The sequence below is a fragment of the Bombus bifarius genome, unplaced genomic scaffold (assembly GCF_011952205.1).
Source record: "Bombus bifarius isolate JDL3187 unplaced genomic scaffold, Bbif_JDL3187 scf7180000009453_frag, whole genome shotgun sequence".
Taxonomy (NCBI): domain Eukaryota; kingdom Metazoa; phylum Arthropoda; class Insecta; order Hymenoptera; family Apidae; genus Bombus; species Bombus bifarius.
In genome coordinates, this window is record NW_022885129.1 from 1 (window position 1) to 14,451 (window position 14,451).

The 14,451-nt window shown below is 34.1% G+C and overlaps 1 long non-coding RNA gene across 1 annotated transcript; it reads left to right on the forward strand.

The window, feature by feature from the left end:
• The first annotated feature begins 2,776 nt into the window (after window positions 1–2,776).
• Window positions 2,777–13,845, forward strand: LOC117215226. Its single transcript, XR_004489045.1, has 3 exons — window positions 2,777–2,899; window positions 13,051–13,182; window positions 13,805–13,845. It is a non-coding gene; the product is annotated as an uncharacterized LOC117215226 (long non-coding RNA).
• Window positions 13,846–14,451: the final 606 nt, after the last annotated feature.

Consider the following 14,451-nt stretch of genomic DNA (forward strand, 5'->3'; position numbering starts at 1 on the left):
TTTAAAAGAATCCAGTTCTTTACCTGAATATTCTTCTTTTCGTGACCAGTTTCAATTTTGGTGATGACCGTAGTCCGCTTTCCGTAGAAGTCGTTTTCACGCAAAGTGAGCTGATCTGCAGAGGTCCGCTGATGCCTCAATCTTCAATGATGCACGTATGCCGAAATGCGTAATTTCGTTTTCTTGAAGTTGATGGATCCTGGCACGGATCGCCAAAATGTCACGTAAAGTTGGTACTTGGGTTGCGAGAGAAAAGAAAGCTGAGTCGTAGCCCAACTATTAATTCTCTTTTATCGAACTTTATTATGACTTTGGCACTTACAGTAGAATAACGTTGAACAGAGAAAGGGGTGTTGTACAAGAACAGCAACTAGAACGAGAACTCCCCGGGCTGGATGAAGTCTCGGCTTATATACACTGGCTTGGGGATGTTGGGGGGTTTGGTGTGGATTCCAAGGAGTCCGAAAGTCGGGGTTGGGGCCTTATCTCTGATGGGGACTAAGATGCGTCGCGGCGTTGGCGTCCGACAGTCGGGAGTCGATGTCTTTTCTCTGAGAGGTAATTGGTGTCACACGGTCAACGGGACGAACTCTCCATCTAACAAAGGCATTAAGTAATCCTATAGCTCTCCTTAAAAGAAAGATTTGTAGCGGCACATGGCAGTAAACATTCTAACGGTTTCTGTCCCGTAGCTCGCCACACGCAGATCCTATTCTCCGGGCAGGATGTTTACCAGATGTCGACGCGTCTCCACAGTACGTGATCGGCTAGCCCGAGGACCGTCATAAACACTAATATCTAGTTACCTAAAATCCTTCAACAGATACACAGTCTTTGTCCCAGTTACGGGAAGACAGGAGAGACCTATTTTTCCACGAACGACGTCTCCCACTAGCAACCCTCCCTCAAGGGCGGCTAGCATCCTTTTCTAACTACCGATATGGAGATTGGCCAATTAGCAGCAACGTCAATTTCCCTTACTTTCCGAACGTAGGATGTCCCCGACAAATCCGATGATCTCGTGTCCTTAGACACACCCCGTCATATTTTTCCTCTGGGGTATCACCGGGTCGGAAAGTCTCTCTCTCTTGCAGTCTCATCGACAAAAAAGGATTAACTCCTTACGGTCAGCGAATATTAACACAGAATCCGACTTAGATTTTTTGCGAGTGCGTAGGACTACCGTCCCGTTGCCCGCGGATTCGTTATTGAACCTAGGATCATTGTCATTAGTCTCTCGAGTATCTAATTACCACGGTTATTTGTCCGCTTCTATGGTTATCGTATTTGCACTAGTCAATGTCTTCTCTATTGCATAACGACAACGTGTAACCCAAACGAAGATTCGTTTCACGCCCCTAACCCTAATTCTAATGTAAACCCGACGTATATATATATATAAATAAATAAATAATTATAAATTAATATTACCTATTATTAATAATAATTTAATTATATATCTCAAGATAATAAAATATTTATAATTTATATTAATTTTTATATATAAATATTTAATTATATATAATGCATTTTTTTCAATTTAAAGTTAAAATATTTATATTTATATCTTAATTTTTTTATAAAATTAAATATATGTATAAAGATTTTAAAATTAATATATTTAAAATTAATAATTATATATTAATATATACTTATATACAAGATAATTCAATTTTTATCAATTTTATTAAAAAATTTCAATTTTTTATTAAAAAAATTTTATTTTATTACGTTAAATATTTATAAATTATTTTAATTTAATTATCTAATTAAATTATTATTAATTAATTATAATAGCAATATTTATAATAGTATTGTTAATTTTTTATTTTTATATTTTAAAATATATATATAATGTACGTATCCATTATGTATTTCCAATGAACGTACAGCAGATACTCACAGGAAAAACCAACGAGACTAATAATAAAATCAATGAATTAGAAAAAAAGAGCTATAGACAAATATCTTATAATATACCGTGGCATAATCTGCAATTTATTATAAAATAATTGATCCGAGCAGTATCAATTATAAAAGAAGATGGCTGAATATGATAGACACTGTCGAACACTAATCAAATATAATCATTTAGTTAATCTTTAAGATTTAAGTTAAGATACATCTTTGAGGAATCAATAAGTCTTTCGCTAATAGCCTAATAGATCTCTTGATAGATCAAACGAAGAAATACCTAACCGCGATTACAGCCAATTGGTGCATATTATTCGATACATAGTTAATATTTGTATCACGTACAGCGATGCAAGTGGTATTGAAGAAAATAGCCATTTTATGTTACAACTATAACGAGTAAATTTACTCGTTTAACTTGAGAGGAATTAAAAAGGTACCTGACTTTTAAATAAGCATTAAATAAGAAATTTAAATATCGCAGACGGTGATGTAGGTGTTATTCAAGAAAAGAGAACATTTTATTTTGTAATTAGCACGAGTAAATGAACGAATATCGATAATATAATATAATGATTAATATGAATTTTATCTGGCTGATTATTTAAATACCATAACATATTTCACAGTAACGTCATCGACTGCCGTTAGGCTCTTTTCCCTTTTTGTTCAAACTAATTGATAGTCGAAAACTAGTATCAAGGAGGTGTGAATTTAGTCTTAGTTTGTAGAAACTATTAAAATGATAAAAATGGATAGCGTATTAAATCGTCGAAGGCGCCAATTTACGATAAAAATTAAGAAATTGTTCAATTTGATTTTGTTATAATGGAAAACCCGTCCTTTGCTACGTCAAGAGATCGTTAACGTTTGATTGACATCTCGACACCTTGTCAAGATATATAAGGAACGCGGAAGTCGCGCGTGAGCTCTTTCGTGCCTGAAATTCCGGACAGTGAACATCCAAGAAGAATTTAAATATAAGGTAAATAAAAAAAAATATCAAATAACAACATTGTAACTAGTAATTTATAACGTCTAAGCCATTAATTTACAATACTTGAGAAATTAATTTATAATATTTAAGCTATTAATTTATAACATTTAAGCCATTAATATATAACATATAAGCAATTAATTTATAACGTCTAAACTATTAATTTATAACATTTGTTGAGATATGTATAATTTTCTGTGTTGGACTGGGTTAAATGTGTAGTAGAGATACTTGTATGTGAATATCAGCGTGTGGATGTATGTGTGTGCGCGGCGTCTCGAAAACAGATGAATGTAAACTGTTCAGTCCGTTAACAGTCGGGTATAGAAGAAAGTGCTGAGACGCGTGCAAGTGTGTATCGATGAATATATAAGAAATCGTCCATGAAATAAATATATTACTATTTTAAAATTAATCCTCAGTATAAATTTAGTGTTCTTATAACATTATTTCGACTTCAAAGATCCACAATTCTCAACAACATTTGTGCTATTAATTTATAACATTTAAGTTATTAATTTACAACATCTAAGCCATTAATTTACAACATTTGAACTGTTATTTTATACATTTAAGTTATTAATTTATAACATTTAGGCTATTAATTTACAACATCTTAGCCATTAATTTACAATATTTGAACTACTATTTTATACATTTAAGCCATTAATTTATAACATTTAAACTATTAATTTATAACATTTAAGCCATTAATTTATAACATTTAAGCTATTAATTTTCAACATCTAAGCCAATAATGTACAACATTTAAACTGTTATTTTATACATTTAAACTATTAATTTATAACATTTAAGCTATTCATTTATACCTTCTAAGCCATTAATTTATAACATTTAAGCCATTAATCTAAAACAATTACATCATTAATTCTTAACAGTTATACCAATAATTTATAACAACATTTTCCCATTAATTCAATATAATTATGCTCTTAATTTATAACAGTTGTACCCTTAATCGGAAGTAACTCTACATTCATTGATTTTAATCAATACCATAAATTCGTAGTGAGTGAATTAAAGATTTATTTTGCTTTATTTTATTAACGAAATCTATCAAGTCTTTGAAGTGCTATTTCATTTCCATATAGCATTATATTTTAACTCTGAATACAGTATTCAATTTCCAATTTCACTATTTCGTATAAAATCTGTGGTAACACAGAGTGTCGATGTATGTGTCACGTAAAATAACAAAATAAAAAAGGAATTTGAGGTAAAAAATAAAAAAAGAAAACTTTATTTTTTTTTCTAACATCAATACACTTTACAATCTACTTCCGAACTCTAGGCGTGACTTTCTAAGACTGACTCTTATGATTTTACTTTCGATCGGATCCGATTACTTTCTTTTGTCATCCCTCAACATCCCCACCGTCCATGCATTTGCTAGGCGTCCGCGATCGTTGCCACGTGCTCTTTCTTCTAGAACCTTCGGTGGAAGGACCGTTGGGATGTTGATGGTTCATTAGGCACTTCAGCGATATACATTGTCGCCGAGTGCCGCCACATCTTTATCTCTATCGTCAGTCCGTCGGATTTGAAGTATGCCGGTCGTGACATATGTAACGATATATGGTATAACGTTATAACGTATTACTTTACATGATATAACTTTATAACGTATTACGTTATATGGTATGACGTTATAACGTATTACGTTATATTTTATAACGTTATAACGTAATACGTTGTGTGTTATGACGTTATAACGTATAACGTTATATGCTATAACTTTATAACGTAATACGTTATATGGTATGACGTTATTACGTATTACGCTATATGGGATGACGTTATAACGTATTACGTTATATCTTATAACGTTATAACGCATTACGTTATATGTTATAACGTTATAACGTAATACGTTATATGGTATGACGTTATAAAGTATTACGTTATATGGGATGACGTTATATCGTAATACATCATATGGTATGCCGTTATAACGTATTAGGTTAAATGGTATGACGTTATAACGTATTACGTTTTATGGGATGACGATATAACGTATTACGTTATATGGTATAACGTTATAACGTTATAACGTAATACGTTATATGGTATGACGGTATAACGTATTACGTTATATGGGACGACCTGTTTCTGTCTGGAGATTGATTCCTAATACAACGTGTGTCCCATTATATCAGCATCTCTAAAGTACAATTCTATGTGATTTCTAGGGAGAACAATACAATCGATCCACACCTTCGTCAGGCAAAACGTTTATCCCGTGACCGTGGCTACGTTCGGCGACCAGTTGTCACCTCGAACCCACTTTCGCTTTCACAAATGTCAAACAATTACAAATGACAATTGCTTAATTACAGTTATGATAAAATCTAGGCTAAAGCATTAGAAGGCTTCCTCAAAATTGCAACGGGAAGGCTCCGGTTTTCCTTTCATCTCCGACATATATAATAACCTGTTAATAGCAGCGTTCTCTTCAAGTTAACTACCCTTATTATCCCAAAAAAAATAAGGGATTGAACGATTCGTGGCGTCGATTAGTCAATCGTAACGGGAATTTACGACTCCCGTTGGCGCACTTCCTCGAGATCGCGTCTCCCCACGAACGTGCGAATTTACATATTTAACAATATATATATGGCGGGTTAATGTTGAAATTTTGGGTGTTTGGGCGTTAATTTTAGTTTCTTTACATTTTCTTCCTTTAGGAATACCTGCACTTTATCATTTATGGAAGTTTTGTTAACAGAAACGAAAAATTTAGAAAAGATATGTATAATCAAGGAATCTCAGGATAGCACACTTAGACTGCAGATTTTTCTGTATGCAAAAGTAAGTCAAAGGAAGAGGATGAAGTTTTCTTGTATAAGGCTTTGTTTCTGCTTGAGCTAGCTTACAATCAAATACGTTCAGTGTGACAGAGTATCGACAACTATTTCAAACTTTAGCTTTAAATACAAAAAGTTTACGCGCAAAAATAAGCTGAAGAAAAGAAAAATGTTTTTTTTCTTGTTTGACGTCTTATCCTGTCTGGCGGTATGGAATTATTCTGGAAAAGCCTGTATATGTACAGAGTATATAAAAAATACACTTATTTGACCGGACCACCCTAATTCTACAACTCTGGATGATACAGTTTTACAAACGTCTACTCATCGCGAGGACCAACTTGCCAACTTTTCAAAATAAGCTATGAGTCTTACATCGAGATTATTCGCAACAAGTTTATATTTCGCAGTCAGGTAGAAAGTAAGCAATGTGACATCAACGAGAAAACAACAAGTTTTCGTTAGCAGGTGGGATAGCCCGTGATAAACAGAATGGAGCAATCAGCGTGGTTTCACATTATTACAGAATTATCTACTGCGTGAAAAAAGACTTTCAAACAAAGATTCTGATTTTATTAGCTTTCTTTTAGAATAAATAGAAAATAAAATTTGTAAATAACAATTAATCTCATTATTTTAAATAATATATCTAAACTTGTTGAAATTGCAAATAATTTATTTCTGTCTTTTAACATTTAAACAATTATTTAAATGAAAATTTATTTAATAGTGCCCAGTATTGCGCGCAACATATTTTTGGAACAACGAACAATTCGATAGTCGGTAATAGAGATAGATGGCAAAATAATTGGATTTATTGATAAAATGAGGATTAAATTGATTAAAAAAAGTAAATTGATTAAAATGTATACAAATCCTACACATACAAGATATATAATATCTTGCACGTCATGGTATCCAAATATACTTTCCCAGTAAAGTTCCATTTGATCCTCGTGCTAAGTAGCATACGGTGCCAGCAAACGTCAATTTTTACAAAATTTTGCATGAATCAATCGATCCAGAGGCTCCGATCCTCCGAAATCACGCTAGTGGACACTTATACGCCCTGACACTTTTTATACATGCTGTACATAAAAATATATGTATCGAAACTGTTGTTATTTCTATACTCAGAGGTAAGATCAGAGTAGTTATTATTTTATTGAATGGATAAATCTATTAAAGTGAAAATTTACAAAGTGACTTTAATGCACAAATGGAACTTGATAAAAGTAGGAAAATTAATTTTATGAAATTCAATAATACGAATTGACGAATTAACAATGTGCAAGAATAGTAATGTCGGAATTTGTAGGAAACGAAAAATTGTCGTCCAGTACCGATCAATTATTTAATTATTTGATCTTTTGCTCTAAATGGTTAATAATGTTTTAAAAAGTCCTCTAGATGTCAGTATACATATTCTTATTCAAATTTGATTATTATGTATATCGTATGGAAAATACTTAATATTTTCTTGATCTGCGCATTCGACGTGTGCCCAGACTTCACATTCGTCGTTTTTGAAACATTGAAAGCTTCAGTGACCTGTCTTTGGGCCATTTTATTTTTGAAGAGTAGCTTCGAAGCCCCATTCATGTTCTCCTCTGACCATTTCTCTCTTTTCTGTTTTGGACTTTCAAACATTTTTCTATGGGAAAAGGTAGAAGAAAAATTAAACGGACACCTTCTAATTTAGTCTCAGTTGCCAAAATATTGAACTTACAGGTAAAAGAAATTCGGTCTATGACTAAATCATCGGTATTGGACGACAAATACGTTGAACAAATACGTTTTAGATTATAATGTATATAATATACAAAGGAAATTATAAAAGTGGGGCAAATAACTAGTAATTACACTTAATAAATTAGATATAGTGTTACGCCGCGCGACTCTCTGCCTGGCCCAGGTCACATACCGCGGGCCAGACGGACACCAGAGGTCCGCTCTTCCGTACGGCGTACCCTCAATAGCCTTAAGCACCGTCCATAAATCATAGATTTCTTAGAAAAGGTCCTTTAAACAAAACAAACATCAGGTCCCGAGGAGTTTCTAAACACTATTGTCTACCACGGCAGGACAAGGGAAAGTTGTTTTTTTGTCACGCACGCGGCAACCCCCATTAATCACTTTCTCTCGAGGGCAGTTAAGACCCTTCGTTTAACCAATTAAAACCGAAGGCTAATCCCTCGCTCTCCTAAATAACATCGGCACGAACAAATCCGATGGTCCCGTGGGCTAGACTCATCCTTAGCCTTCCTCCGAGACAGCATCGTCGCCCAAGGAGACTGATTTCACATCCTTCGAACGGTCAACATCCTTCGAGCGGGTATACACACCCGCAGATCAGTCACTCACTCATCTCGTACACACGCACCAGTGTAACTATCCTCGTTAGAAGTTGTGGAATAAACGGTGAAATATAACTTACTACTGTGTCATATTCAATCAACCACCTCTGTTATCCTAACCGAAACAGGGGAACGACTACTTCGCGGCGTCGATTCACCGAATCGTAGCGAGAATTTACGCTTCTCGCTGACGCGTTTTCCTCGCGACCGCGTCTCTCCGCGAACGGTCGTAACATATAGTATACATTAAAAAACATTTTACTTACCTGAAAAACAACATGTCAACTCTAGAAAATAATTTTTAATTTTCGAAATATCAATGTATATGTTTGACATATCAGATCAATATGGCTCCGAAATATGTTACACGGAATTGTTCATTTTCATTTGTTTGTTCCAATAAAAGCGCTAATATCTGGTGAAAAATCCTATGTATTTAGAAATTAACAGAAATGTTAAGTGAGCTGTTATTTTGCCCGCATTGTATTTCTTACATGTAATGCCTGTTACACGTTTTATCTTTAAAATAGCAAACTCATTATTTACTCGAGATTTATTCCTAGCGCACAAATATTTTTCAATAGAGCGATGCAAAGTTTTACTGTATCTCGGATCATCACAAGTTAATCAAAATCTTGAAGATTCGATTTCACCTGCTCAAAGTGACTTTTGCAGGCAAAAGAAATTGTTCCTCGGATACTTTAATATTTTTTACTAAATTTCATCAAAAATAGAATTTTATTTGCTAATAGAAGATAACTATGTTTTGGTACTCCTACGGAACAATATCACGACATTCGCTAAAATTACAAATATTGTACAGTATATTCACTGCAAGGCTAATTGAAATAGCTTGTAATCCAACATATAAGAATGCTACTTGCAAAGTATCTTTGCTAGTAACAGTTTAAAGTAGAGAGATATTCCTAAAAAATCATATATTTTATACATATATGTACGTAGTATATACAGTGAATATAACTATCTTTCTGAATTTATAAAATAACAGTATACAATAATAAATAATAATAATAATATAATATAATAATAATAAAAAAATAATATAATAATAAATAAAAATAACATAATAATAAATTTATAGAATAACAATATTCCAATATTTATATTTTTCCTTGTTGCAATTTTGTAAACCGTCAAAGCGTTTACAACAGAAATTCCCAGAAGGAATTGAATGCCAAGTTTTCTGTACCATTTGATTCCTTTTCTAATTGTGGTGGCATAAGAAACCATTTGATCGGAATAATCTATACCACACTTTCCTTCGTTATATTCGACAACAGCTAGCGGTTTTAATGTAGCGATCAAGCGAAACGAAAGATCATTCTTGAGACCACCACTTGAGCGATTCGCATTACTAAAATATCGATAGGAGCACCTAGCAGAGAACGCTTGGTACTGCTGTACGCGTGGCCTGACGCAGATTTTTTTGAAAATACGCGTGGCAGTCAATGTGTTAATAAACTATTAAACTACATGTCGTGAAGAAGTATCCCCTTTATGAACATTTATTAATAGCTCTAGAGTTGATAATATTAGCTTGAGGAAGTTCTGTATGTACGTGTAATTGATAGTACTCGCGTACACCTGTGCGTGTAAAACGTTTCAAGTTAATAAAGAGAACATGATACACGTGGAATAGGTATGAATAAAAATTACAAGAAGCCGGAGAATATTCTAAAACATATGCCATGATAAAATATAAATTGTAAAGAGTTATAGATCATGTTATTATATATTAAAATTATGCTTAACAAGCAGATATTAGCGTAAATATGACGCTGCGTTAATTAAATCCAACAATATTGAGAAAAGAACAAATTGAACAATACCTAGAAATAATTTAGAAAAACACTGTTACATCAATTTCAAATTGGGTTTTCTTTACTCGATGTCAAACTTAACTCTTATTCGTCTTTTGCATAAACTCTTTTCGTGATATGAAACTTTAGAGTTGACATGCTGCTGGTATTAATTGCACACGCAGAATAAGATTTTCCAAATTGAACCGAAACGATTTAGACAGAAAAATGTAATACTTTCAATACTCATAACAATTATTTATGCATTCCGCATATAAACCTACCGAATATTTATTACTTACTTTTAGCTCAAAAATATTTGATATACTACTACCAAGCAAATATTAGATTGAAGAGGAAATCATACATGAAAGATGTCACTTTTTTTAATAAAAAGTTCGTTCTCATCAAAGTTTCTGGCAATTTATTACATACCTGTATACAAAGTGGATTACTTTGTAACACAACTGGAAAGTAACTTTCTTTAGTAATGATTTGCGTAATAAATTACGCAAAAAGTAAAAAGAAGATTATATTTTAAATCATATTCTAAGAACAACTGTATTTTAAACGTGATTTCAAAAGAATTTTGAATTTAAAAATTCGTCAAAAGTACATACGTACTTACTACTTCGACACGATCTAGGCTAATTATGTGTTCTAATGTTTATACATCTTGATAGTAGCTGTATTCAAAGAGCGCGTCGAATCTTTTTATAGTATTTGCCTTTTGATGTATTAAAAGTATTGTAGTAACTGATGGTTTCTTAGAGTAAGGACAAGTGATGATGGTAGAGTTCAAAGTTTAGTGTATTTTAATAAGTGATATTCAATAACAAAAGGACCGACTACAATATCGTCGCACGCCGACTCACACTCCGTATCCGCTCAACTCGCACTCTGCTTCTCGACTGACTCTCTGGCCGTTGTAGCACTCTATTGTCTTTTGCTAGGCCCACCGCACACGTGTTCTGCAGACGCTCGTAGCCAGGGTCACGTAGGTCTTTTCGGCAAGGCTATTTACTTGAAGGACCCGGTAATGCATTGATGGAGCCGACAGCGCCTCTGCTCTCGCGACATTGTCTGTAGTTAGCTCGACGTTTCTTGGGCCCTTCTCCCCGATACTACAGTATCATTAGAGATATTCTTCTTATTATCGCAAATATGTATTGTTCTGCTCATTGCATCGACAAGTGAACGGATTTTAAGCTTCCTATTCTTTTACATTTTCAATATTTCCAGAGTTATTTGTTTTCAGTAGAAAAAATATTAATTCCTGCCACTTTTGAGAGGAATTGTTTAGAAGTGTATCCTGTTTATCTCGAATCGCTCAAATATATCGGGGAAAAAATGAATGATACAAAAATCGAATGACATCGAAAGGGATATACTATTATATTCGTGTGTATTTACTTTGCGTGTATTGTCTTAACATGAAATCTCTTGCGTGTTAAAATATTTCAGTGGATATCTCCATTTTTTGTTACATAATCACGCAGCTGACGTTCAGACATCTCTAAAATACTAGAAACTTGCGTCTTTCGCACCATCCGCTATCGTAATAGAAACTTTCAAATTCGACAGAGCAATACAAAGCACGTGTCACGTAAAATAACAAAATAAAAAAGGAATTTGAGGTAAAAAATAAAAAAAAGAAAACTTTATTTTTTTTCTAACATCAATACACTTTACAATCTACTTCCGAACTCTAGGCGTGACTTTCTAAGACTGACTCTTATGATTTTACTTTCGATCGGATCCGATTACTTTCTTTTGTCATCCCTCACCATCCCCACCGTCCATGCATTTGCTAGGCGTCCGCGATCGTTGCCACGTGCTCTTTCTTCTAGAACCTTCGATGGAAGGACCGTTGGGATGTTGATGGTTCATTAGGCACTTCAGCGATATACATTGTCGCCGAGTGCCGCCACATCTTTATCTCTATCGTCAGTCCGTCGGATTTGAAGTATGCCGGTCGTGACACACGCGAAAAGTGACTGACCAAAAAAGAACTGAATGTTTTGACGACATTAAGAAACTGCAGCCTTGTATTTCAGCAATATCATACCAGCAGTAACAAATTTGAGAAATATCTTTATGTTCTATTCCTGTGGCGTACTTTGGATAACGCTAATCCCGGCGACACACTAAATTTTGAAATCCATACGACTGATTCTACAGAAGCGGGGATTCTACAGCAGCGATTTCGCTTGCACAGTTGTTCATTTAATTTGTGAATTGTAAGAAACCTCAAGTATGTCAGAGGACATAGTGATATTGCTACAAAAGCGACTAGACAAATAGAGAGCTACATGTGATTTTATCGTATTTTTTTAACCCTTTCGCTTCGGCAATCCAGTCCGCCGAAGTACTGTCACTGAACGGAAACGCGCGCCAGAAATACGCACAGTGTGCGTGGCTACCTTATATACGTTTTCCTAAGTCTTAAATAATAATAATTCTTGTAAGAACCGTATACGAAATATCGTTTCACTGTCAATGGATTTAGTAGATTTTTTAGCACGAAACAATATACGATTTTGATGTTGTTTCAACAACGAGTAACTTAAAGAAGTGATTAATCCAATATGTCAATAAAATCAAGGGAAAATGTTCTGTCGATAACGAAAAAATATATTAATGACCACAGATAGCATTTGTATATGCATCATTTTTGACAAATTTTGTCTTCAAAACACAACTTTGGACAATACAAGAACTAGATATTAAGTTTTTAATGTTTTTAATATTCCTATTTTATCTACTTTTGCTAAAATACATTAAACACATTTCAATACTAAACTAAAGATCTTTAAACTTAAAAATGACTTTTGCTTATTCCCATGTCACAAACAATTGGATTTAATAATTATCGATCAATACTCTCTTATTCGTAAGCACATCAGCATATTCGATCCATGCAAATTCACGTAAAATGTTACTACTTCCTGCCTTTCGTTACATGTATCTTAATAAATTGTATCTTATTAAATCTTAATAAATATGAGTATTAATAAAAAGAAGTTACTTTTTACGTAGACCAAACCTAGTTCTATTATTAAGCGCGTAAGCAGATAAGATGAAGATCAAATAGAGGCAAAGCTAAAAAATAACGACTATATATTTTCATGTTTCAGCGTTGAAAACTTATGTGGGTGAAACGCTAGAATTGACTGGAGTTCTTCGACAAGAAATGGGCACTTGTCTTTGCATAGACAGCAACAATGTGCCTCCGACAGTCAGCAAACGTTACTCTCTACAAGTTCACTGTATGTATTATTAAGCGCTTATCATAGAGTTATTATACAAATATATTTGCAATTATCATTCTTATATATTATACAAGGTGAATCAGAACACGTGGAAAATATGGCAGAGGTTGATTCTGAATACTGAAATAAGAAGAAAATTTTATATAACATAATATGCCTAATATGACCATACGTTCCGCTTATAGCTTATTTTGCGATGCTAAACATTACACAGATGAACGATTTCTTGGAAAATAGATAAATCGTGCTGGCCTTATTTCCGGACCAATACGCTCTTCGGATCCGAATCCGTTCGATTATTAAATACGGGGGCGTTTAAAATCTCTTATAAAACGTTAGTTGACGTGACGATCAAAATTTTCGACAAATTCGTGTAAGCTGTTCGAACAAGATGGACGATCTATGACGCGACGCATTCGCGTTTCCGTAGAAACTGGAACTGGTCGATTCGAGTAATTTCTCTAAAGATAGGTAAGAAAGTACTGTGACACAAAGCAAGCGTCTACTCGAAAACGTTTATACGAAATTTTCTTCTTATTTTAATGCGCTGAATCAGCCCCTGCTTGCCTGGAAGCCGTACTTTCCACATGTCTCGAACTCTATCATACCGATCCACTAGGTAAACAAAATAAAAGCCTGCCAAGCACTGTGGCGGCACGGGCCACGGAACTTTTCAACGGCTCCGGATGCAAAGCGCGACGCCGCCAAAGCGCAACACCGACGTGCCCAATGTACCATCGATATCTTCACACTCTTTCCGCCGAATTCTCGGAAGAGCATACACGTGCCAGCACTGGGCTACGATATCGATGGGCCACGAAGGGAAGAATCTGCGCGATCCGAAACAAAAGCACAGGCAGTCTGTCTTACGCCATTAAATGTGTAACTCCTCGGTATTATTTGCATAGCAACGCGTCGAATGATCTCTCGGTGTCTATCGTTATTTGTTAGTTGTTACCAATTGTCTGTTAAGTGTAATTGTTAATTGTTAATTGTTAACTCTGATTGTTGATTAGTTCTAAATAAACTATTGTTCGTTAAAAACACCAAGAGTAGTTCATTACGCACCTATCACCATACCACCTCAGCACGAACGCCGTATAGATTGTTTTCACCTGTTCGATTCGTGCTAGATTTGACTAAAATACTCATGCGAAGTTATTGAAAATATAAAATCCGAATTAACATCCAGTTTTCAACAACCTGTCTAAAGATACCGCTCACAAACAAGCTATAATTTCTTGAAACAAATATATAAGATTTATT